The sequence below is a fragment of the Canis aureus genome, chromosome 31 (genome assembly GCF_053574225.1).
Source record: "Canis aureus isolate CA01 chromosome 31, VMU_Caureus_v.1.0, whole genome shotgun sequence".
NCBI classification, from domain to species: domain Eukaryota; kingdom Metazoa; phylum Chordata; class Mammalia; order Carnivora; family Canidae; genus Canis; species Canis aureus.
In genome coordinates, this window is record NC_135641.1 from 44,196,267 (window position 1) to 44,221,728 (window position 25,462).

The window sequence follows — 25,462 nt, forward strand, 5'->3', positions numbered from 1 at the left end:
CTGTCCCTAATTTATAAGTTAAACTCTGCCATAAGTATGCATATAGAAGAAAAAAACATAGTGTAGGGTTCAGTTTTGGAATCCACTGGGGGCTTGGGAATGTATCCCCTGCAGACAAGAGAGGACTGCAGTCATTACAGAAAGCATTCATGAATTGGAGGTTAGCACTGAGGAATAAATCAAGAATATAGCCCTGAGAGGCGAAAGCTTAAGAAATGTAATAAAGCAGTCTTAGTAGCTTGTGGGATAGATTGCAGTACTCTAATATTTGCCCAAAACAAGCTCCAGAAAAGAGGGGAGACAATGGCAGAAACAGCATTTTAAAATATAACACAAAAATAACCTAAAAGTGGCATTTTACAGATCAATATATAGCCACTGAAAGATTTTTTAAATCAGCATTTATTATTTTCATCTTTGGAGACATTTATATCTGTCTATGAACTAGAGGGGTAGGAATTAGAAATATAATAAATTCATAGTCCTGTAATTTTCAATTACGTGTTATAACTCTTATTCTTAAAAATCCAGAATAAAATTCCTTTATTCATTCATGAGAAAAAAAAATCACAATTTGTTTAGATATTACTGCATGAGCTGAATGTGTAATGCACTTGGGGAAACATATAACAAAATAAAAAAAAAAAATCTCAAAATAAATCAATATAAAGTTAACAAGCTGAGTATAATGCCCTTGTGTTTGCTGGAATACAAGTGGATGAAATCTTAATAGGGAGCCCAGAGAATTATGAGAGGTGAGTAGGTCTCCAGAAAGAACACTGAAAGCATAAGATACGACAAATGGGCATGTCTGCATAACCAAATATATTTGAAGGAACTTAATTCAGTAACCCATCACAAACTCATACTGAATTCTTGTTTATCAGAGAAAGAATATAAATATCTATCTGTATATCATAGATGTAGATATAAATACAGTTCCAGATACAGATAAGTAATTTGATAAATAAAGCAGATTATGAAGTTGGGTATTGCAAATTGAAAATTTTAAAGTAAGATGTAATTGAAAATTAATAAAAATAACTATCATTTATAGATTATGAAGACATTTTCAGTGCAGTGTGTTCCAAAAATAGTTTGAGCAATACCAGTATTTCCCAGAAGGATAAACTGTTCTTTGAAAGATGATCATGATCTAATCATAATTTTCTAGAAATTTACAAAAGAAAAAATAGTCATATTATTATTATTTTTTAAATATTTTATTTATTTATTAATGAGAGACACACACAGAGAGAGAGAGAGGCAGAGACACAGGCAGAGGGAGAAGCAGGCTCCATGCAGGGATCCCGACGTGGGACTCGATCCCAGGACCCCAGGATCACACCCTGGGCTGAAGGCAGTGCCAAACCACTGAGCCACTCGGGCTGAAAATAGTCATATTAATCTATGGTCACTGATCATAGATTTTTCTAAGGTACAACTATTTTCCAGTTTGTTCCATTTACCCTGAGGATGTATGAACGATGAGATGATGATGATGATGATGTAATGATCAATACCTGAAACATAAGGAGCTGTAGTGTACTCACTATTCCAAGTGCCATATATGTCTTAGCACTTTTAATTGATAACATCTTAGTGGTAGACATTATGTCATTGCGGCCCAGAGAGATCAAATGTCCTATTACTAATTTCCATTAAATATGTTGTTTATTCATATACTTAGGAGTATCAGAATTTCTGATGACATTTAGCACTTTACACAATAGCCTTACCTAATCTAACAACCTTTGAGGCAGGAGGGTCAGAGATGATTACTGACTGGTTTCAGGTTATGGGCCTAGCAAGTAGAGTCCAAATAGTTGGTCTAGGCCTGTACTGTTTCCATGCCCTTCACTGTCTTAATATTTGTTCTATATATGACTCTGGAGAGTGACAGGATTCTCAAAGCACAAATTAATATTCCTCATGGTTAGGAATCCTAAAATTAAGATCCTATATGAAAGTTCCGTCAAACAGGATGAAATGACTTTACCATGATGAAGACTCTATGGGCTTCCTCGCATGACCAATTAATGAACACTTCTTGTTGATGCCGTGAAAGGAACCTAAATAATGTCGGTTTTTTCTCAGTATTTGTTTTCCCGATATGTATTGCATTTCATGTGAGGAATTAGACATCATTTTGAGAGGTTAACTGCATTTTTGTGTTGGCAAAAAAAAAAAAAAAAAAAAAAACAAGGTCATTGAGTAATATTTTGGTTCTTATGTTAACATATTGTCAGTAGCTTAGCTAAGATGAGAGAGGCAGAGCTGACTATTAACTGTTCAAGGAGCCAATGAAAGCCACAAGATCTAAATGAAAGACTGAAGCTTCATCACTTATGATGATGATACAAGCAAGAGTTTTAAGAGCATGGAGAAGACCGACTGCCCCTGTTCCATTCCCCCCCCCCCCCCCCCGTAAAAGGGTATACTGGTGAAGGGTCAGGAGGCTCAGCACCCACATGGAAGTAGTTTCACTGTTGAGGGAGCTCAGAAAAAATGCCTGGGGCAGTTGTATGGACCTTGGGGTCAAGAAGAGGGCAGGCAGGGACCAAGAGCTAGGAGAGGAAGATATTGGGCATTCAGAGAGCGTGTCTTCAAGTCTCCCTTTTTGCTCTTTACTATCTCCCCGCACCATTGTCGTCCCAAGAAGTAGGCCTCAGCAGAGGGCCCTGAGGGACCTGTGCCCAAAGCCTCAGATGAAAAGGCCTAGGAATAAAGGCACCTGGGCTAAGAAGAAAAACCAAAGATCAAGGCTGACAAGGTGGCCCGAGTCCCCTTCATGGAGTCCCTTGGGGGACTGCGATGCCCTCGCTGTGCCCAAGTCTCACGTGGTGAGGACGCTTCCTGACAGAAGAAGCCGTACCAATTGCTTACGTGCAGGCCTGAGAAGTCACACAAAGGTTTTTAACCAAGACCCAGACTCCTTACACAGGACCTCAAGTATATATGGTTGGTCAAACCGTGCATATCACATGCTTATTGGGTAAATGCAGGATTATCCTTTCTAGCCACTGAGAACATTGCTAATGAATCCTGCTACAACTTAGTGCAATTTGCCAGATAAATTGGCTTAAATGTTTCCTCTGTTCTTGATGAAGAAAGCTGTGCTAATCTCTGATATTTAGAGAGTGGTCATTGTGACATTTGTGTTCTTTGCTCTGGCCTTTTTCCAAAATCTCCACAAACTTCTCAGGCTAAAAGAACATGTGACTTTGAAATGCCCTGTTACCCAATGGGCATTATTAGCTTTTATTCCAAGAATATTTATTATGCCTTCTTCTCCTGTCATCTTTAGCTTCCTTTCCTCTTTCCAATTCTAAATTTCTTCTTTGGAATTATCACCAACTGAATTTAATTGCATTATTAAACAAATATATTGAAATGCCCTCCAAAAAACCTTGGGGCTTTAGATCTTCCTACACTGAGAATTATGTTGAGAGAAAAATTTTAGTATATATGCCAATGTGCAGAGAATACAGATATAGTGACTATGTAAATATGTACAGAAGATTTAATTCCATAATCCATGGCACCTGGGAGAATTTTTATTCCAGAATACTCTGACTTGTGACTACTCTGACTTGTGACTTGCTCATATTTGGCCAATTAAAACTGTAGCTATAAATATAAAAGGTAAAAGAGTCAGAGCAGTAGTATTGTGCCTTTAGACAGATAAGGAGGTAGAGGAAAAATATCCAGGGCCTTCAGACTATAGTCCCACATCTAGGAAGAATGAAGAAGATAAATTATTTTAAGAGGGTCAGAAGACATATACTGTGATTACATAACCTTATTATTACACAGCAAACTTTAGAAAAAGGTATTGATTATGCCAAACATGGTCATTTAAAATAACTTCAAATTGTCCTTGATGCTGTTTTTGTGTTTTGTTTCATCTTAACCCGTCACATGATATTGCTCCGGGATTGCGACAGAGCTCAGGACAGAGGATCCAAGAATGCTGAGTCATGAAATCAGAAAGGCAGTGAACATTTAGAGAACCAAATATGGGGTGGGGGGGAACCTCTTACTATGTACCTCCTCTGAAACTTCAGAAAATGAATATTTAAAATCTCTTTGGAATTATTAGAGGAAGGAGATTAGGATAACATTGGCAATTGAGGAATGATAAGTGGGAATTAATTATATTAACAATTTAGGGTGGATAAAAGCATCATTCCTAGCATTTTACTGATCAAGCTGCCTGTATTATTTTATTTTAGTGTAAAAATAGTGGTAAGGTTTTTTTTTTTTTTAAATCGATTTTCTCATTAACACAGTCCTCAAACTCTATTTTCTGTAATAAGATCTTAAATACCTCCACTGTCAGTTTTCCTATGTTAGTCATTTTTTAAGATCCTAACTCTCATATTTGAGAAAGGCCTATTATTGATCTACAAGTTGCCTGTGAAATATGCCTTTATACCTGGGCTTGGATCACTTTGTAATAATTGCATTTATTGAGTTACGGCTATGAATTACACATTTTATATACACTATTTTATTCAACCTTTGAAACAATCCCATAATAAATATTATTATCTACATTTAACAAATGAGGAATTTGAGGTTCAAAAGAATTAAGGCACTTGCCCACGTTTTGCACATAGATTATGTCACAGGATCGGTACTCAAGACACATGGAAGGGTCGGATATTTCAACTTGTTTAAAATGGAAAATGGGGAAAAAAACACCTGAGGTCCTGAGATGGGTTAAACTTTTACAGCTGCACAACTTTGCATACCCTGACCCACAGTGTGTTTTGGGTCAGAGACATGGAATCATAAAATAGGCATTATCTTGATGTGAATTTTAGCAGTATCTTACAGAGATACGGTTCCATATCTGTATTTCTTTCTCAGCTCCAGTGAAGAACGTAATTTTCATGGAGAGACTTTCAGTTTAATTTACTGGGACACCCTTCAGGCTTGCTCCCATGTCTTGGAAATATTTCTATCTTGCTCTCTTGGTTTCCAGGTTTTTCTAAAATGGTACCCGATTCAGAAATCGTTACTTATCTAGAGCAAAAAAATACTATGGAATACAAAAAGGACTTGCTAACTTTGCTATTTAAAGCACAGGGCATAACACTGGGCTAAAACACAACCTTTATCATGTGATAAATCATGATTTTGTGTGTGTCTAAGAATATGGCAATTTTTGAATTTGGAGTTCTCTTCTATTTAACATTTTAGTTATTGATTATTAATTATTTAACTATGATAATAGTTTGTGATATCTAGCCAAAGGAATCTGTCTGTATTGCTTACCTTTCTCAGTATTTTTCTGGCTAGTTGACTTTTATTTTTTAATCAATTTGCAGATCACATCTAGTTAAACAAAAAGCGAAAACAGAACCGATCTTTCATTAGTTCTATTGGTGTCATGTGAAATCTGTTTTTACTTTACATTGAAAGGATGCTTTTGCTAAACTAATCTCCCCGCTGCCCCCAGAACATGGTATGTCTTCATTGTGTTCAAGGCATCCTTTGTGTCTTTTCTTACTATTTGAAATTTTTTTTCATACAGATACTGCCCATTTTCTGTTAAATTTATCCCTAGGCATTTTTTTCCTTTTATAGTTCTGCTTTCATTATATGTAATGGTTAGTTGTTGTTAATGTGTGTGCATATCTGTGTGTATACATATATATACGTGTATAATTTCTATCCCTAAAGCGTTTCATATCTTATGAAACTATTAATTTGGCAACTAAAGGTATTAACTGAAATGCTTAGCTTCTTTAACATGTTTAATTAATATTAAGTTTTCCACGTTTAAAACCACATCATCCATTTCCCTCTTGCTTGTCAATTTTTATGTCACTAACTTACCTCTTTTCTAAGTGTAGGCTAATGCCTACAGGAAATACAAAAATAAGAGTGCTGATACCAAACATTTTGACCTATTTCTGGTTTCAGTGTGACTGCCTTTAGTGTTTCCTCATTACACATGACTCTGTTTGCTAATATGTTAGATCGGATGTTTGCACTAGCGTTCATAAATTAGAGTGGCTTGCATTTTAATAATATATTCTTTAGAGGGCTTAAGGTCAATGTTAAACTTATATCATAAAAATGATTGAGAAGTTTTTATTTTGTGTGTGTGCTCTGAGACAGTTGGTCGATACTGAGATATTGCTGCTGTTTATAGGACGTGGCTTGTGCATTCCAAGGCAAACCCCCTCACCTTCAGGAATTGTATTTTGCCACTAGTTAAAAAAAATTATTTGAGTATCGCTGACACACAGTGTTACATTAGGTTCAGGTGTACCGCCTGGTGCTGCAGCGTCTCTGTACAGGATGCTGTGTCACCACAAGTCAGCTCCCAGCTGTCACCACACAGTGCTATTACCGGCTGCAGGACCTGGGCCGCACCTCTCATCCCTGAGACGTTCATTCCATAACTAGAAGCCTGAACCTCCCGCTCTCCTCCATCCATCTTGCCATCCCCAGAATCCATCCTCTGCTCTTTGTTCATTTATTTTATTATTTTTAAAGTTCCACTTAAAAAGGGAAGCCATATGGTATTTGTCTCTCTTGGTCTCACTTCATTAAGCATTGTACCTTCTAGATCCATCCACCGCTGAGGCCTCTAACTACTTTTCCTAGTTCTTTTCTCGTTTATTTTTGTAGAATTTTTGCTTAATCTCAGGTGTAGTGGCCCTTCTAAGAATGTTTGCAATATGATATTTTATGTCCCTAGGACTTTACTGGAAGTGATGCTTGTAGGTTTATGTGCGTTGACTTGTTTTCCTTGCTTTCCTCGCTTTCCTTACGGTTACCTTTCATTTTTTTCCAGAACTTACTTATTATGACTTTACTTACTGTGACATTCTGAACTGCATCTTAAATCATGTACAGCTTGTGCCTGGAAGTGGAAGTTTACTAGCAGAAGAGCTAACTGCCTTTGTCATAAGTTAATTTCTGGTAAATGATGGGATTCAACGGTGGACAGTGTGGTCAGCTCGCATATCTGTATTCATTGCAGCCCTCACCCATGGCAGTCCTGAGGTTTCCATGAGGCTGATCTCACGATTTATTTTAGGTACAGCTCTATTTGGTCTAAACTAGTGAGGGTAGGTCCTTATCTGGGCCATAGTGATTTTTATTTTCATAGAAAGTCACTATAATCAGATTTTTATTTGTGGTTAGGAATCCAGAGGTGGATGAGGAAGAAAAGACTTTCCTTCTTTCTGGATCTGTATTAGGATATTTTCAGCCACCTTCCCATCATGAGAGAAATTTGAGGGGGAAAAAAAGTCTTTGGTGCCATCATTGAACAATGGAAACAAAATAAACCATCCCTTTGTTGTTTGAGTCTTTCATGAATATTTGCTAATAATAAATCTTGCATAAGTCCGTTTTTTGAGAGAGTACAAACTTAGCTGTCCAAAAGACCCTTTTCATTTCTGACACCAATTACAAGTTTGAGACTCCCAAGATCCCCCCACCTCTAACACTAATTACACGTTTGGGTGTCTCCACAATTTCATGTTTAATAATTGAGTAGAAGACTCACTGAATTCACTGAAAGCTTTTAACTCACAGTTAGTTTATCCCAGTGAAAAGATGGATTAAAATCAGCCCGGGGAATCCAGCCATGGAACAGTCCAGGCATTTCTAAGTGTGGAACTTCCTGTTGTCCTCTTCCACTGGAATCATGGAGAATGTGTGTTACTTTTCCCAGTAACGATGTGTGGGAATATGCATAGAACATGTTGTTGCTTGCCAGGGAAGCTCACTTGATCCTAGATGTCCAGAGATTTTATTGAGGTTCCATCATTTAGACATACTCGTCTACCCATGTGGTTGATATCCATCTCCAGCCCCTCCAGAGGTTGAGCTGATCCCATACACTTAAAATTGCCTCCTTAATTCACATTGTTGGACTATGGGGTATGACCAGCCCCCTCCCTAACTCACATTGCTAGGTCATTGGGTATGACCCCAGGTACAATCAAGGTACAATGAAGGTATGACGTTCCAAGAACTTAGATATCACCTACCAGAACTAGAGTGCAAAGTCTAGTCCTCCCTTCAGGCAAAATTACATTTTTTACTACATGGTAGCCAGAGATGGGGGGTTCTGTTCCTTGAAACGTGTTATACTTGATACACAACCTGACTAGAGTATATATTAGGGAAGAGACTGATAAGATACATTACCGCAGTTAACTTTTGGGGTAGTTCCAGTTAGAATGGAAATATTAAGATTTGGTTAAAAAAAAGGGGGGGGGGGAAGATTCTCCACAAAGTGGAAGGATTTCTCTCACAAAATCTTTTGAAACATTTCCTTTTCAAAAAATAGGATTTTCATCTAAAATTATCTAATTTGTTAACACATTATTCTATATCTTCACTGCTGATCTCAGTAGATATTTGCATTTTGAGAAGATAATTTAAAGATGACCTGATACTGCCCTGTAGGATTCAATGTAGAGGTTGATAGATGAATCCTTGATATTGAAGGGCAAACCTTAAATGGATAGGAAATAGAGCCAATCCTGGAAGAAATACCCACTCATTCAAAAAGAAGGATATAAATCATAACCCTCTCTACACGTGTTAGACAGGATTACAAAAATAAAATCAAATAAAAGACAATGACCCCAGCCCCACAAGACAAAACCGCTCCTTAGAGTTTTGTGTTTAAGAAAATAAGAATCAGATAATCTGTTACTGCTTGGATTAGTAATACGTTTTGAATCAAGGTAGCAAATTAACAGTTCCTTGGGAGCATAGTCACTGAACTCATGTTTGTTGTCCCCGTCAAAGTTTTTCATATTTAACACCAAATCAGGAAATTAACACAAAAGAAAAAAGACCCTATGTATGCATGTACTCCCTACCTTATACAAGAAGTAATAAAGGTAAAATTATAAAAATATATACAATGTAAGAAAATAAAATTAAATAGAGGAGAAAATGGGCATGAAAAATTAAATATTGGGAAAGTATTAGAAATGTTAAATCAAAGTCAGATGTTAGATTAGTATATAGAATGTGTGCATGCTCCCCGATTAGACTTGGTTAGTCAGTGATGAGTAGAAAAAAAAAGAGTAGAGGAATATAAGTGGTTAATAATTACAATTAATTCTGGGCATTTGAACTGTTTTTAACGTTTTACCTTGTTGTACTAAATTGTCAAATAAAAGATGCTCGATTATTCAGAGTCCACTGATGTAGGTATCTATTTCTGATTAATTCATAAATCCATAGAGGTAAATAAAATTTTAAATTGAAATGTGGACAATATTATATACAAGACATACTTTTAGCTACATGTTAAAGAAACTAAGGCAAATATTTAAAAAAATGAAAGATGTGGAGGAACTATGTGCAATCTTTTTTTTTCCCTTTTTCCTCTGCATTTTTAAAATTTCCCTTAGTGTGTATATCATTGGAATTAAAAAGTAAACTAGAGGTGCCTGATGGTTCAGTCTGGTAAGGATTCCACTCTTGATTTCGGCTCAGGTCATGACCTGTATCGTTTTATAAAACTTAATCTTCTGCCCATGACATAAACTTTTCCAAAAATTCCAACTGTTTTGGTAAGCAATAATAATATCAATTATTTGGTATTTGTGCTGTAACAGCCAGTCTTTTAATCAGGTTATTCTTCTTTTAGAGAAAATATTGAATGCCACAAAAACAAATAAATACCTTACAAAAACATTACACTTGAGAAATGTATTTTCTATAGGGTTGTGTAGGAATTAAAAAAAAAAAACTCTAAGAAATATATTCAGAAGTTCTCTTGGTGAGTTAAAGAAAGTAAATTCTAATATATCTGCAATGAATATATAGTCATCTCTTTAGCTTTAGTTCATATTCCATGAGTTTTCTTTTTTTTTTTAAGATTTTATTTACTTATTCATAGAGACAGAGAGAGAGAGAGAGGCAGAGGGAGAAGCAGGCATCATACAGAGAGCCTGACGTGGGACTCGATCCAGGGTCTCCAGGATCACGCCCTGGGCTGCAGGCAGTGCTAAACCGCTGCGCCACCGGGGCTGCCCCTTCCATGAGTTTTCGCTTGTTCCTGCAGACATGATAAACATGATCCAATACAAAGTGACAAATCAATCCACTTCCACAGTTTATCTAATTCCTTATTTTTTTAAAATATGAAACCCTTTTTAAATAGGGAAACTATGTTTTTTTCTAGTAATTAATGCATGCCTAAGAAGTGAAAAAATAAATCATAAAATAAATAAAAGAGTATACACAAGGCATATTCTTGAGAGCAGACATGATCATTGGTGTGAACATATTGACTGGACAGTGGTAGAAAAATACAGTATAAAATAGACTGAAGTGCTTCATGATCGTTGTCTAGGAAAAATGAATTTCAGTGGCCATGCACAGTCGGTGGGTTTTAAGAACTCCAGTGCTATGCACTTTGTCTCAATATGTCTATTTTGTATGCAACTGCAGTTTCTCTGAGATAAGGAAGGAATTAGCATTGAAGAGAGAGGAGAAAAAACTTTGAAGAAACCTGTGTGAGCTGTCCATATCAAAACCAAAATGTGAAATCCTGACTGTAGGGAATCCTTTTGGTACCATCTTTGAGTCCATTATCCTTTGTCAGTATTTAATAAGAGAATTTGCCTTCACTGTTCATCCATCAGATTTTTAAAAATCTGCTAGAAACAGAGAATCAGGTAAATACATGATTTAATCCAATGACAGGGCCTTCCCAGTACTGTGGCAGAAAAGCTTTTGGGGACTTTCATCAATGTAATTGGTAAACATAAAATTAGATTCGGTACACTGTTGTTAATGAGCAGTTTCAACTTCATTGCAGTTAGACTTTCTGGGGTTTGCTGTGTGTGCATTGCCTAATTTGATGTGCTCGTGGCAAGATCTGTATAAATACCACCTCCCCCCACCCCGCAAAAAAATCCAATCTCTGGGATAATTGAGCATTTTTGTACAATACACACTTGCAATTTTATCTAGAGTGATTTTTTTTTTCAATTATACATAAACCCTGGTTTCCAACAAGATCCCTTCAGGTTTTAAACAGGGACTTTTTTAATTTTCCCACTCCTTCCATCAAAATACTCTCAAACTGTAGACTCCACATTGTAATTTTGTTGTTGAAGTTTACTTTCCAACATCTGTTGCAGTGATTTTCTCAGTGACGTTTAAAAGAATACTTGTTGAAAAATGCGCTGCATTCTTAGCGTAGTGGCATATGCTGAGCCTTCGCAGGCGCAGTTAGCACCCCTTTTAATCTGTGCAGGTGCAATTAGTTCCATTGGTTCCTTTAGTATCAAAGCCACTATCATGAACAGACACTATCTTTTTAGTAACAGTACTGGAAAAAAAATTGGATAAAATAATTTTTTAAGAACGTTTCCTTCAGACACCATAACACTTGCAAAAATAGATTTAAACACACAGGAGATATTTTGAGAGCGCTTTTTGAGGAATAAACAACGATATGTCTCTCAAACTTGCAATAATTAAAGTTAGTAATATCTGATACTCAATGCTCCACTGATGGTGATACCTTTCATCAGCAATAATTAGTTCACTGGTCCCTGTTGAAAGTAAAAAGGTAATATAATGTCATAGCTCAAAAGAATAAAAAAGAGAGAAAGCCGATAACCGGCCATCTCATCTAGGTATACAAAATAGAAAACAAATGACACTACCATCGTTATTCTCTGATCTTGGTATTTCTAAGTCTGCCTCTGAAAGAAGAGTATGTTGGACCATTCTGTAGTTTGGTCATTTTTTATAGCAAGAGTAACAAATATTTGGGTTAATCTCCAAATCTTGAGAAAACCAGTTTGATCCACAGTGTTCCCAGGGAACACTTCTTCTCCCAAAACATTTATTTAAGAGATTTTACTGATGGGATCCCTGAGTGGCTCAGCGGGTTTGGCACCTGCCTTCAGCCCGGGGCGTGGTCCTGGAGACTCGGGATCGAGTCTCACATCAGGCTCCCTGCATGGAGCCTGCTTCTTCCTCTGCCTGTGTCTCTGCCTCTCTTGCTCTCTCTCTGTCTCTCTCCTGGATGGATAAATAAAATCTTAAAAAAAAAAAAGAAAAAAAGATTTTACTGAGCACCTACCATATGCAAAGAAAGCACTTTGTTAGATGCTACAAAGATAAAACGAGCCAGACGGGTTGACAAAGTCAGTATCCTGGGAGGGAGCAGAGGCTCACACACAAAGCTGTGATATAATGAGAAACGAGTCCATGTTATGAAAGATAATCTAAAGAAATAAAAGGGACTCCAGGAGGGGGAGTCTTTTCTTTGTGTGTGGTTATTGTTGTCGTTATTTTGTCTTTGCCCCCAGCTTGGAGCATCACTGGGAGCTCCAGTTAGCTAGGGCTTGAGAGCACAGATCTAGGGAATAATCGAGCGAGTCATCACTCCAGGGAGAGGGAAGAGTGAACCAAAAGCCAGAGATGTGAATACAGGGGATGTGTTTGCGGGATACAAAAGTGGTTCGTTTCACCAGACTGTAAGGAACCCAACGAGGGAAAAATAAAGGATAATATAAAAACTGAAAAGGTGGGCTTGAGATATTCTTTTAAGGAGGCAGCCTCCTCACCAATGGCTTCTGGCCTCGTCTGAGGCCAGAATCGGTCAGGAACACCTCGGCCTTCAGGTGGCTCGTGGAGGCTCCAGCGAGGACTCTGGAGCTTGTGCACCTGCAGTGCAGGCCGGTTGCATGCTCATAGGTACGCCTGCTCTCACGCCTTCGAGGAGCACATAGAGGCTCTTATTTCCGCACAGTGCGTTACGGATGGGGTGGGCTAGCTACTTTCTGCCGGGCAGCGGCTCACAACGTGTTGGCCTTCAGGTCGTGCAACACATGGCCTGGGAAGCCGTGTTCTTTTTGCCCCTCAGATGCACAAATTGGGTTGGAATCGTGGAGTGACTCCAGAACCGGAAGTAGGATTTGTCTTTAAAGCTAACTGCCCACCGTTCTGATCTCAAAATTCTGTAAATCATAAAGGTCTGAAGGCCAAGCTCTTGACTGAAGTGAAAACATGACAGCAAATCTTACTGATGAATAAGTCAAGGCAGAAAGGAGTAGATGATATAGATATAGATATAGATATAGATATAGATATAGATATAGATATAGATGATAGATATAGATATAGATATAGATGATATAGATATAGATATAGATAGATATAGACAGAGATAGATCTAGATCTAGATATAGATATAGAGAGAAATTAGATGAAAATAGGACCTAAGAAGATTGATTGTGATGAATGAGTGATGGGCACCCAGAAAGAGGAGTAAGATTTTTACATCCTTTAGGAGGTAAAGTAGAGCTACCCTTTTTAATACCATACAGCATAGACAGATTCCTTGAAAATTAAAATATATGGACTTTTGACATATTCTGTGGCATGTTCCATGAATTACAATCATTCAAGACACAAGCACACCCATTTATCCACAGGAATATGAAAACCTCTAGTTTCACAATCTTCACGAGAGCAGGGAATGCAGTCAAATAATATTTGGTCTCAAAGATCATAAGGCACAACATTCTCATTAATTCAAATATGACTTCAAATACATAGTTACAATTCTGCAGCGAGATAGAAATGAAAATGCTAAGAGCGCTAAGCACACATACAATGGCCTGACAGCAGTTCAGAGGCATATATAACCACACACAAAGCTCAAACTGTAATTGTTAGAGCCCAAAGTTTCAGATTTCTGGAGCCAAATATCGTCTGCAGAGAACCACCGTACAGAACCTCCGCCAAAGTGAGATTTTTCTTTCTATTTTCAATTTTTGTTTATAGTTTTTGATTACGTGATTAAAAAGCAGGATTGTTTCAATCAAGGAAGGAATATTGTAGCAAAAGTGTCCAGGCTCCAGCTGTGCAAATTTGCCAGAAAGATGTGATTTGAATCCATTAGTCGCATTTCAAAACATTAGAAGATCCTCAAAACAACACTGAAGACAGTGAATGTTAACTTAAAGCCCCGCATATAACTGTTCTGAATTGAGTTTTGATGTTTTTCCCTATGACCCGCATAGATGACAGGCAACAAAGGAGTATGAATACAGACCTTGTCTTCTCCAGTGGTTCTCTGTCTTGGTTACTAATATCCATGAAGCATGGAGTAGTTTTTATTTATTTTTTTATTTTTTTAAGATTTTATTTATTTATTCATGAGAGACACACAGAGAGAGAGAGAGAGAGAGAAAGAGAGAGACAGGCAGAGGGAGAAGCAGGCTCCATGCAGGGAGCCCGATGTGGGACTCGATCCCAGGTCTCCAGGATCACACCCTGGGCTGAAGGTAGGCGCTTAAACCACTGGGCCACCCGGGCTGCCCAACATGGAGATGTTTTTAATCTTAATCTTCATTTAGGAATAATACAGGGCATGAGCTCTGCGTTTAGGAATCTGTCTGGAGTCTTCCACGGAGATTCTATAAGGTGCTCCGGCCCCACCATCCTACTATCTTCCATGTCTACTTCAGAGGCTAGAAATTCCCTTCCCCTAGAATTACCCACAAGCAGATTAATACTCCAAAATTTTGGCCCAACACAAATAGATTCTATTCAACAAGTATCTATTAAACATTCACACTTTGCCCTTTCTGGAACTAGACGAATTAAATACAGGATTATGATAGAAGACACACACACACACGCACACACACACACAGTGTAATTATTGAGTGACAGAAAGTTATTTTTACATGCCTTAATGCATATCACAGGATTTTTTTTTCTTAGCATCGTCATTATTGTAATAGATTCTTTTAAATAATTGATAAATGCCAAATCCTTCAATTCTGTGTGTTAAGACATTTTAAACAATGTTGTGCTTGTACTGTCAGACGACGGGAGATTCAAAGACTTCGCACAACGTCTAAGGGCATTTTCTATAGTCCAGTTAGGATATCAGAGACAGTAAACTTTTATTTTGGGATTTTGGTTTTAAAGATAAAATCTGTTGTATCAATTTTCTACCTTCAAATAGATTTATTGTCCTTCATTTGTGATCAGTTATGTACTGCTGTCTTGAGAGCAGAAGTGAAAGTGTCCATGAAAGCCTTGCTTTATTACAAGTCTCGCCTGTTGGATTATGTTTATTCCAACTGAAGTTCAAATGTGTGTAAAAATAAGCCTGGCTTTTAAAAAAAATGCTAAATAAGTTTTTTCTAGCTTCGACTGAGGTGCTTGATTGGAATAAATTGAGAAGTACCAATATTGTCATCAAGCCAACTGCATAGGAGTTCAAAAAAAGTTCAGGAAACTTACATGAATGAGATTGAAGATAATAAAATCTCAGGGCCCTGGGGACTCTGTGGTTGAGCAACTGCCTTCAGCCCAGGGTGTGATCCTGGGGTCCTGGGATCGAGTCCCGCATCGGGCTCCCTGCAAGGAGCCTGCTTCTCTCTCTGCCTGTGTCTCTGCCTCTCTCTCTCTCTCTCTCTCTCTCTCTCTCCCTCTCTCTCTCTCTGTGTGTGTGTCTCATGAATAAATAAATAAAATCTTTGAAAATAAAAAAATAAATAATAAAATCATCTTCATTCAGAGGAAAAGCCTCTTGAAGAAAATATAATTAGAAGACAGATTTTCCTTTAGGAGCAGTTACCCAAAGCTGTTCCCCTAAAGGTAACTGTTCTGAAACTCTTGAAAGAATCGGAGAAGTACTAAAGATCTTGATGCTCTTTGCAGGGAACGTGAGATTGGCATTATATGTGACATTTCAAAAGTCAGAACTTTCACTACCTAAAATTGCTTACGGGAGGAGGAAAGAAGTATGAAAAGAGAGTATGGGATCATGAGTTTTTAGAGCAACCTTAAAAATTTCATCAACCTTCCTAACTCCCTAGAGGAAGAAATTATTGCAAATGATATAAAATAAACTCCAATCTGTATTTCATCATTCCTTCTAAACCCACTCTTGTTTATGTTTTTGTACTTAATTCGGTTGCGGTTGATTAAAATCCTTCTATATTTTTATATGGGATGCATATTTACCTTGAAAAACGATGTAAAAGCAGTGCCATAGTTCCTGAGCCTTGAAGTGTTGTGTTGGCTACGCAAGCAGTAAGGATCGTCTAACACACAGAGTGGCGTTGCTTGGTGACAATGGAAAGGGGATAAGGGGCATGAGATAGGAGTCTTCAGGAGGCTTTAGGGCGCTCCAGGCTAAGCAATATTGGTCACGGTTACTACTGGGGAAATATATGAAACGCCCCAAATGAAGACAAGCAAAAGCTATTTATCCCAACTTGCTATAGCAAGGGAGGCACCCGTCATCCTTGCCTTTGGCAGAGGCTCCTAGGTAGACAGACGAGCAGTCGTAAAGCAGGGAGGGCTTCAGGTGTGCCCTGCCTGGAGGCCGTAGACGTAGGAATGCTGGAGGCATGCTCGCTGGAAGTGGGCGTCCTGTAGAGCTTAGCAGATCATACTTGACTTTTCCTGGTGGATCCCATGTTGGAAGTGGGGGCAAAAATTAGAGAAGCTGTCAGGTACTAATTAAAATGGGCCGTTTGAGGGTTGTTTGCTACAGTAGTTGTTTGGCTTCCTGGGCTTGCTGTGGTGGATTGTGTGTCAGTGTTTACTTGTATATACATGGCCTTGGCCTTGTCTATTCAGTCTCTTGTGTCCCACGTGTGCATGCAATAAGCAGCTGATTCCATGTCGGTGTGTATCAAATATCACACATCCCAGTGAAAAATTGCACTTAAAAAAAAAAAAAAAGAAAGAAAGAAAAATTGCCCTTGTAGACGTGGGAGGGAAAACTCCCAACCGGCCAGTTGACTGTGGTTGGCCATGTTAGACGTAGGAAGCAGAATGAAATCGCAGTGTAACTCCGTGAGGAACAATGGGTGATGTTAATATCATGACTGTATTTGTAGAAAAAGAAAAAAATATATATATTTCTGAGGTCTAATTTTTCTTGTAAGTAGTGGCTCCATTTGCATGGCATATTTCAAAAAAATGTGGTTAACGCGATAGGATTATTTTAATTGAACCAACTTCCTCATTTAGGTGACATGGACCACACATTCAATTTTTCTATCTTTTTGTTTCAGATTGCATGTTTTTCAATTTTATTATATGCTTCTATTTTTAGAACTAGATGACTACCACACTAATTTACCCAAATTTCAATTTCCTGAATAATGGACTTAAGCTGCCATGAGAGCTAATGTATTCAGCTAAATTTATTAGGCCCTCCAAATCTCCAATATTTATTTACAGTTTCCTCTGAGGTTCTTTTCCTTGAGAAAATAAATTATGAATATGTCAAACATGCTAGTTCTAACATTTAACAAGATAATAAATGGCCTTATGAAACTGCACTAAAGAAAAGAAATACAAAGCTAATCTTGTAATTCTTTTCTAACGGTAGTTTATAGAGGTCTGGAGTCAAAGTTTTGGTGTTCTCTCTGCGCAGGTCACAAAGCACAAAGGACACCGTTATTCAAAAATGACAATCTGTCCATATACCTTAAAAAAGGGATTCTCACTGACGTATTTGGAAGGTTGAGTTAATGCTGGGATTTCCTTCAAAATAAATCATCTTAAAAGTGTTGATTTTACTTTTGTTACCAAATAATTCAATCAAAATATCGTTAGAGAGTACCTACTGTGTGAAAGGTGTACTAGGCTTTACGGAAAACAGGAAAACAAAACAAAACAAAAACGCTGCAACAGCCATCGCTCACCACAATGCAGAATAACAAAAAGTACTTGAGTAAAAAAAATAAAAAATAAATAAAAAATACTGTATTAAAAATGTCAAATAAATCTGTCCTCTGTATTTCACTTATGGCTTATTATAAGATACTTAATAGAATTTGTCTTCCAACCCATGGAAGATCCTGTTACTAGTTTTCAAAATGTTCCTAATGTTAAAATCTAAGGTTGCTATGAACTAAGCTTTTTTCAGTGGTCAAGGATGCATTTAAGAAAAGCAGTAACTTCATTTCTATTTCAAGAACTTAGGGAATCGGCCTACGTGCTAAATATATATTATGAATTCAATTGTCTGCAAAAAAAAAAATCTCTAGAAGAAAATATTGGGATGAACCAAAAAGAGTAGATCCTCAGGTTGTGTATTTAAATCTGAAAAGAAACACGGTGGAGAAAAGAAAAGAAAGCAGAATAGAAGTGGATGTGAGGTGCTTCTTTTAACTGGAGGAGGAGGAGGATTCCAGCAGAGTGCTACAAAATATCCCGCGGAATATACTTGCTATGCTTTATCTCCTGTATAAATTATTTTAATTGAATTTAACCCCACAATTGGCATGTCTTTTGAATGTTTAGGGGGAAAAAAAAAAGTCCCTTTGGAAGTCTGACCTAGGATTAGAATAATAATCAAATATGCTAGAACTCACAGCATTCCTCTTACAAATGACCCAATATAATGCATTCTTGGACTCTTGTTTTCTCAGCTCATACACTGATTTCTTTGTGTAAAAAGACATTTCTCTTGCAAGTGAATCATTAAAACTTGGGTATAAGTAGGGTAATTGTAAAATGCTTCAGGAGGTCCATCAAGCTGTCTAAAGGCCCCAAGGTGCTATAACATCAGACAGCATTGTTATTTTTTACTAAAGAGAAACTGGACAATCCCCATCACATGTACTGGAATTAATGCTTTCTTCAAGTACTTTCCTTACCTTATTATTTAACCTAAGTTGATAACTGAGAGCTAAGTACACCAGCCTGTTTACATTTTCTTTTTTTTTTTAAATTTTTCATCTCTCTACTTGATGTGATGAAACATTTTGTTTTTATGTCATTTTTCTTAAAATGTGCCCATTCAAACAGGCTGTTATGATATGGGTTGGTCTAAATATATAATTGACTTTTTTTAGATGGGTGAGGGACAGAGGGAGAGAGAGAGAGAAAGAGAGAATCTCAAGCAGGCTCCATGCCCAGCATGGAGCCCAGTGAGGGGCTCGATCTCACCACCCTGAGATTTTGACCTGACCCAGAATCAAGGGTCGAGCAACTGAGCCACATAGGCACCCCTTAATTGACTCTTGGGTTACTTTTAGAAGTTCAGAGCCAAAAAATAATTAAAAAAAAAAAAAGAAGTTCAGGGCCAAGCACAAATACGATTCTGATTTTATTATCACTGAAAAATAAAACTAAGTAGGTTTGGATTCTTGGCTTAAGAAAGAAAATAATTGTGATGACTAGTGTCTCTATGAAAAAAAAAAAAAAGTTTGCCTTTAGTCTATTCCTTTTCTAAATGCATTTTCCCCAGGCTCCCTAGAATCACTTCTTGACGTTTGTAAAATAGTGTTCTGCTCCAGTTTTAGCCCCTAATCATGTGGCCAATGTCAAGCAAATCACTTCTCAGGGACCCAGCAAGAACTCCTCCTCGAGTGCTCACTCTGGGTCATAAGTTGTGTGCCAAGGGTGTTATGTCATAACAAAGGATCCATTTTTGAAAATTCTTTCCAGGCCACTACGTGCCTACTTTACACATATGTTCCTTAATTTTTTTTTCCTACCCAGTTATCTTATGACATAGGTGCTGTTATACCCATTTTATAGATGTGGAAACTGAGGTTTATAGAAGGTAAGCTGTTTTCCCTCAGTCACAGAACTAGGGAGTTACAGAATAGGAAAAATGGGAATTTGTCCTCAACATCTGTCTCTAAAGCCCATTTTCTTAAACATTATGATTTGTGATTTCTTCCCCCTTGCCCCGTGTGAATTATAGGAGCCAGGCTGTGCGAGATTCTCAAATAAACAAGGATTTCGTAGAAGTGCATTAGAATAGATCGGCGGTCCTAAGGGTGTGAGAAGGTGGTCCGGGAACCAGTAGCATCGGCATCACCAGGGAATATCTCAGAGATGCAAATGATCTAATTCAAACCCAGACTGAACCTGAAACTCTAGGTGTGAAGCCAACAATTTGTGCTTTAACGAGGCCTCTGGGGGATTCCACTGGTATGGAGTGTAAGAGCACTGCCTTCAAACCAAATTATCTGTGCTTAAATCATAACCCTAATATGTGTCACGTTAGCTGTGTGACTCAGGAAAATACCCTACCTCTTGCCCTTCTCTCGGTCCTTCAGCCAAAATGCAGATAGGGTCGTCTTGCCTCATAGGGTTGTGAGGATTGAGATATTTAGTCTATGTGAAGTGCTTAGCACAGTTCTTGCAGTACACTAAAGACTCCTTAATATTAGCTACTATTATTTAAAAGTGGGGCTGTGAGCTGTGAGAGGAAGGGTTTCCTCTGTCCTCTGTCATGAGGTGCAAACATCTGAAAGGTCCTGAAAGATCTTTTACCAGGACCATAAAAAGAGTATGTACCAGGCAACTATGTAAAGTGTTTTTTTTTTTTAATTTCTCTCTAAATTCCTTTACCCTGTCCTGACTCTGTTCTTCATCTAAATCCCAGATGTACCCTAACTTCTCACAGTCTTTCTATACAAAATCTTTCCTCAGGCAAGCATTTGCTTTTCACTGATCTGTACCTTAGATTCCTCAAATCTTTAGAGTTGGGATATTTTAATGACTTTAAGTATTACAGAGCATGCTTATATCCCCTCCCCGTGTTCTTTGAACAGAGATTTCTGTGCTAATACTCACCTAGATATTGAGGTATCAAAGCTGAATGAGCCCCAGAATCTGGCCCTGAAAGCTGGATTACGTGGGTGACTAACAATTCTATTTAACCATGCTGAGAGATGTGAGAACATTGGGCGCGAATGACTGTGGGAGCAAATGAAGAAGGAACAACTGTACCTCAGAGGGCTGGTGCTAAAACCATCTTCTAGATGACAAATATTTGCACATATATATATGAAAGATGGATCTGAGCCTGCGGTGGAAAGACATTTCAGGTGCAGGAAACAATTTTTTTTCTGAGGCGTTTGCTTATAAATCTCAATAATCTGGAAAACTGTATCTGGTTTATCTGGAGAGAAAGAGCAATGGGAGAAAGGCAAGAAAGAAAGAAGAAGAAAGAAAGAAAGGAAAGAAAGAAAGAGAGAGAGAGAAAGAAAGAAGAAAGAAAGAAAGAAAGAAAGAAAGAAAGAAAGAAAGAAAGAAGAAAGAAAGAAAGAAAGAAAGAAAGAAAGAAAGAAAGAAAGAAGAAAGAAAGAAGAGTGGGAATCATGAAAGGATGTCACATTAACCTGCTGGAAGTTTAAGGGCTGATTTTATCCTAATTTTTCAGGAGACGAAAGTGAGCAGCCCAACTGTCCATGGATAGATGAGTAGATTAAGAAGAGGAGGTGTGTGTGTGTGTGTGTGTGTGTATTCATATATATGTATATTATTCATATATATATGAATATTATTCAGCCATAAAAAAGAATGAAATCTTGCCATTTATAACAGCATGGATGGAGCTAGAGGGTTTAATGCTAAGTGAAATAAGTCAGACAGAGAAAGACAAATACCATATGATTTCACTCGTATGTGGAATTGAAGAAACAAAACAAATGGCAAAGGGAAAAAAAAAAAAAGAAGAAGAAAGATAAACCAAGAAACAGACTTTTAACTATAGAGAACAGACTGATGGTTCCCAGAGAGGAGGTCAGTGAAGGGATGGGGAAAAGAGGTGATGGAGATTAGAGAACACCGTTATCATAATGAAAAAATAAAAAATAAATAAAAATCAGGAAAAATAAAATGAGGCCCAGTGAGCATAAATGACATGGAAAACAAACAGGAGAGCCCAAATCCGAGGCCAGGTCTTCTCGCGGCTCCCCTCCTGTGGCCTCTCTACTGCATTATATACTTACTTAGGATTTCCTTCATCAAAAAAAGAAAAGGGATTTCCTTAATCAAAGTATAAAATCACTCATTTAGAGACAAAGCATTACACTCTGGTCCAATGTATGCTGAAGGGATCTTCTTAACAGAGCACGTTTCACCTGTGACCTGATACTCCATCTGCTCATAACGAACCGTTACCCCGGGTGTGTCTTGGTGCTTCTCCCACCAACATGACAGGAAGTGAGGAGAAAGGGAAGAAAGGAAAGAGACTGATTCATTGCCTACTATGATTCAGGGACTGTTCTGGATATTTTATATGTTCTGTGGTTTGAATGCTCGCAGCACTTCTTTAAGTTAGCTATTATTATCCACTTTTTACTGATGAAGACTCTGAGATTGAGATATAAGAAACTGGTCCAAGGTCATGCAGCCAGTTACGTGGCAAGCTGAGCTTCGACTCTTAGTCTGCTTGGCCCAGACCAAAATCATTCCATCTGCTCATCCGTCTCTGTCTCTCATGAATGACGTCACCATGAAGCTCAAAACAAGGCAAATCAGTAACCTCAAAACAGTTTAGATTGTGTTGTTAAGAACGGATCTACTAAAAAAAAAAAAAAAAAAAAAAAAAAAAAAAAAAAAAAAAGAACGGATCTACTTAGGCCAAGAGAGTAACAGTACATTTTCAGTTCAATCATATAAATGACCTTGCATTTTGAATAGCTTTTGGATTCCAAATTTACAGAAAGAAGAAGAGGTCCAGGGAACGTATGGGTGACAAAATAGGCCATGAGGCAGCATGAAGAAGAAACGCTGTGTGGACAGGAAGAATTACGCTGTAACAAACGGGGGATGTAGAACCCCTGGTTCTCCAGGGCTTCATTTGCCTGCTCGAATTATATTTGCTTTGTGAATGTACCCAACACCCATTCCTCCCTGCTTCCCCAAGGCACAGTGTTCCAAATGATCAGATTTCATTCCCAATCTCAAATATCTAAACATTTAAAAATTACCATTGTCGACCAAGCCAACTTCTAGAACACATTTATACTTCATTGGAGGAGACAGTTAATTCAAAGCATCCTAGGCGGGAATCCATCATGTTAGATTAGAGACTGTTCTCCATCAAAGGAAGATGGCTCCAATACCTGTTTGAGCCTCATCCAGGCTTCTTCACGAATTTTAGATACTCAAGTCAGTTCTTCGGTGTTTTGCTACCTTGTTTCAGGACCCTGATCATAGGTGTGATATCTGTGATAAATATTTATTACACAAAGGTGGAAAGTGAGGGAGCTTAAAAAAAATTGAGTACCTGTTTAGAGAATCATAAGCAATTCTCTATATTTCTACTAGAAGTGGTTTATCTTGCTGAAAGCAACAATTACTTGATTACTGGACTGTATGCCATGTGTTCGTTGGAGTAAGAACAAAGAAACTTGTCATTATAGTTTTTTATTAGCCAGTAATTTTGCTGGGAGATGAGCTATAAATCACTTAGACTAGGAAGTCTTTTGTGACTATTTTTTATTATTGAAAACAATACTAAAAATTATAAGCACATCTGTTGAATACTTGCAGACGTTTTTCTAGACCAAGGCAAGAGAGTAAATATTTTGACTCTGTGAACCACACACGATCTATTGCAACTATTAAACTCTGCCGACACAAAGGCAGACAATATGTAAGTGAATAGATATGCCTGTGATCCAGTGAGGCTTTGTGCACTGAGGGTGAAATACAAATGTCATATCATTTTTGCATATTATGAAATATTGTTCTTTGATTTTTTTTAAGCAGTTAAAGAAACAAAAACATTCTCAGTCCATAGTCCTTACGAAACCAGGTAGTAAATTGGACTTATCTGTGGGTCATAGTTCGCTCATCACTGTTCTAGACGTTCACTTTTTTCATCTTAAACTGTATCATTCATCTTGAGGTAAATTTATTATCTTTACTGCATGATGAAAGGAAGTATCAGAAACACTTAGCTGACTTGAACCTTGCATAGCAAGGCAAACCTTTGCCAATTCTCTTGACCTCTCTGAGTCTTCGTTTCTGCACATGTAAACTGGGGAGGAGTACCCACATTTATCGTAGCATTATGGAGATTAAAACAATTTATTTATTCAAGCACTATTTAATTCTTCCTAGTTGCAGACTCTTCCCTGAAATGCTCAACTTCAAGGTATGCACAGTATACAAAGAAGACCTTGCCATTGGCCGTATGAATCTTACAGTTAAATTTAGAAGATATACAAGATTAAAAATTTTTTTTTTTTTAATTTTTATTTATTTATGATAGTCACAGAGAGAGAGAGAGAGAGGCAGAGACATAGGCAGAGGGAGAAGCAGGCTCCATGCACCGGGAGCCCGACGTGGGACTCGATCCCGGGTCTCCAGGATCGCGCCCTGGGCCAAAGGCAGGCGCCAAACCGCTGCGCCACCCAGGGATCCCACAAGATTAAAAATTATAATAAAACACGGAGAGTGCTTTGAGAAAATTAAAAAAAAAAAAAAAAGATGTAGGCCTAAGGGAAAACACAGCACAGATGCCTATATCAGTTTTCAGGAAAAGTCTTCTTGAAAAATAATAGTGTCGAATGGTACGGTGAAATAATTTACCAAAGTGAAGAAGTGGGGAAACAAAAACATTCCAGACAAGGGCAAGGCTATGGGTAAAGCCTGGAGATGAGAGACAGAGTTAGCCCATTAAGAAAATAAAATAAGTTCAGTGTGTCTAGGACTAGGGACTAAGACATAAAGCAGAGTACAAGAGAGAATGCTAGAGAAGTGAGACACAAAGGCACATTAATAAGTTTAGACATTATCCCAAGAACAATGGAAAGTCCTGAAGAGTTTTAAGCAATGAGGAAAGAGGAAATAACATTAAGCTTGCATTTTGAAAAGGTCATACTACCTCAATATGAGGCATGGATTGGCAAGTGACGAGAATATGTCCAGGGAGACCAGCTCAAAAGCAGCTAGTCTGGCTCAGATGAATGATGATCGGGACTTGAATGAGTACTGCCAGAAGAGATGAAAAGAAATGGTCAGATTCGAAAAATATTAACTAATCGGATTGTTTTAAAAATATTTATTTCATGTCTACTTATACCATCCACTTCTTGAGGTTCTGGGAGATAACTAGACAAAACAGATCAACATCTGTGCCTTAGTGTAAGAATGATGGATAATGTAGAGTCAAAAGTCATTTCCAGGTTGGTGGAAACATGAAGTGAGATAAGGAAAGATAAAAGGACAAATGGGTTTGGTGTGTATCGATTAAAAACTCTGACTAAAATTCTTTATAGTTCTTCCTTAGTGCATTTTCTCCTAAGGCTCTTCAGGACCCCAACCAAAACAAAAGAGACAGTAGGTTTATGGCTCTCTAAAACAGCTTTACTATTCTTTCATCTTTCTTCTGCCCAGAGATTTTTTTAAAAAAATGGGGAAGAAACACATGACTGGAGTTACAGAACAGGATCAGACGTATCTGATATGGGCAGATATCAGGAAAACTATTAATGTACCATGCCTCTTTCCCCAACTCTTAAAATACACACTTTCTCCAAGGTAACAACCCGTTCTACTTTCAAATGGCTTATTTGGAGCTTTTTTACACCAATCTTAGTACAGCATTGATAGAAGCTTAGGTTCTAGGGGTGACTCTTCATCCAAGGGAGCTCCTATCAAGATCATTGCCAGTCCCACAAGGAATGCCCTACTTTTTTGTCCTAGA

The 25,462-nt window shown here is 37.7% G+C and overlaps 1 protein-coding gene across 6 annotated transcripts in view; it reads left to right on the forward strand.

Annotated features, from left to right (window-relative positions):
• NAALADL2 (N-acetylated alpha-linked acidic dipeptidase like 2) overlaps positions 1-25,462 on the forward strand; it is a 1,263,364-nt gene that overhangs the window by 1,162,304 nt on the left and 75,598 nt on the right. The gene's annotated exons all lie outside the window — the stretch shown is intronic.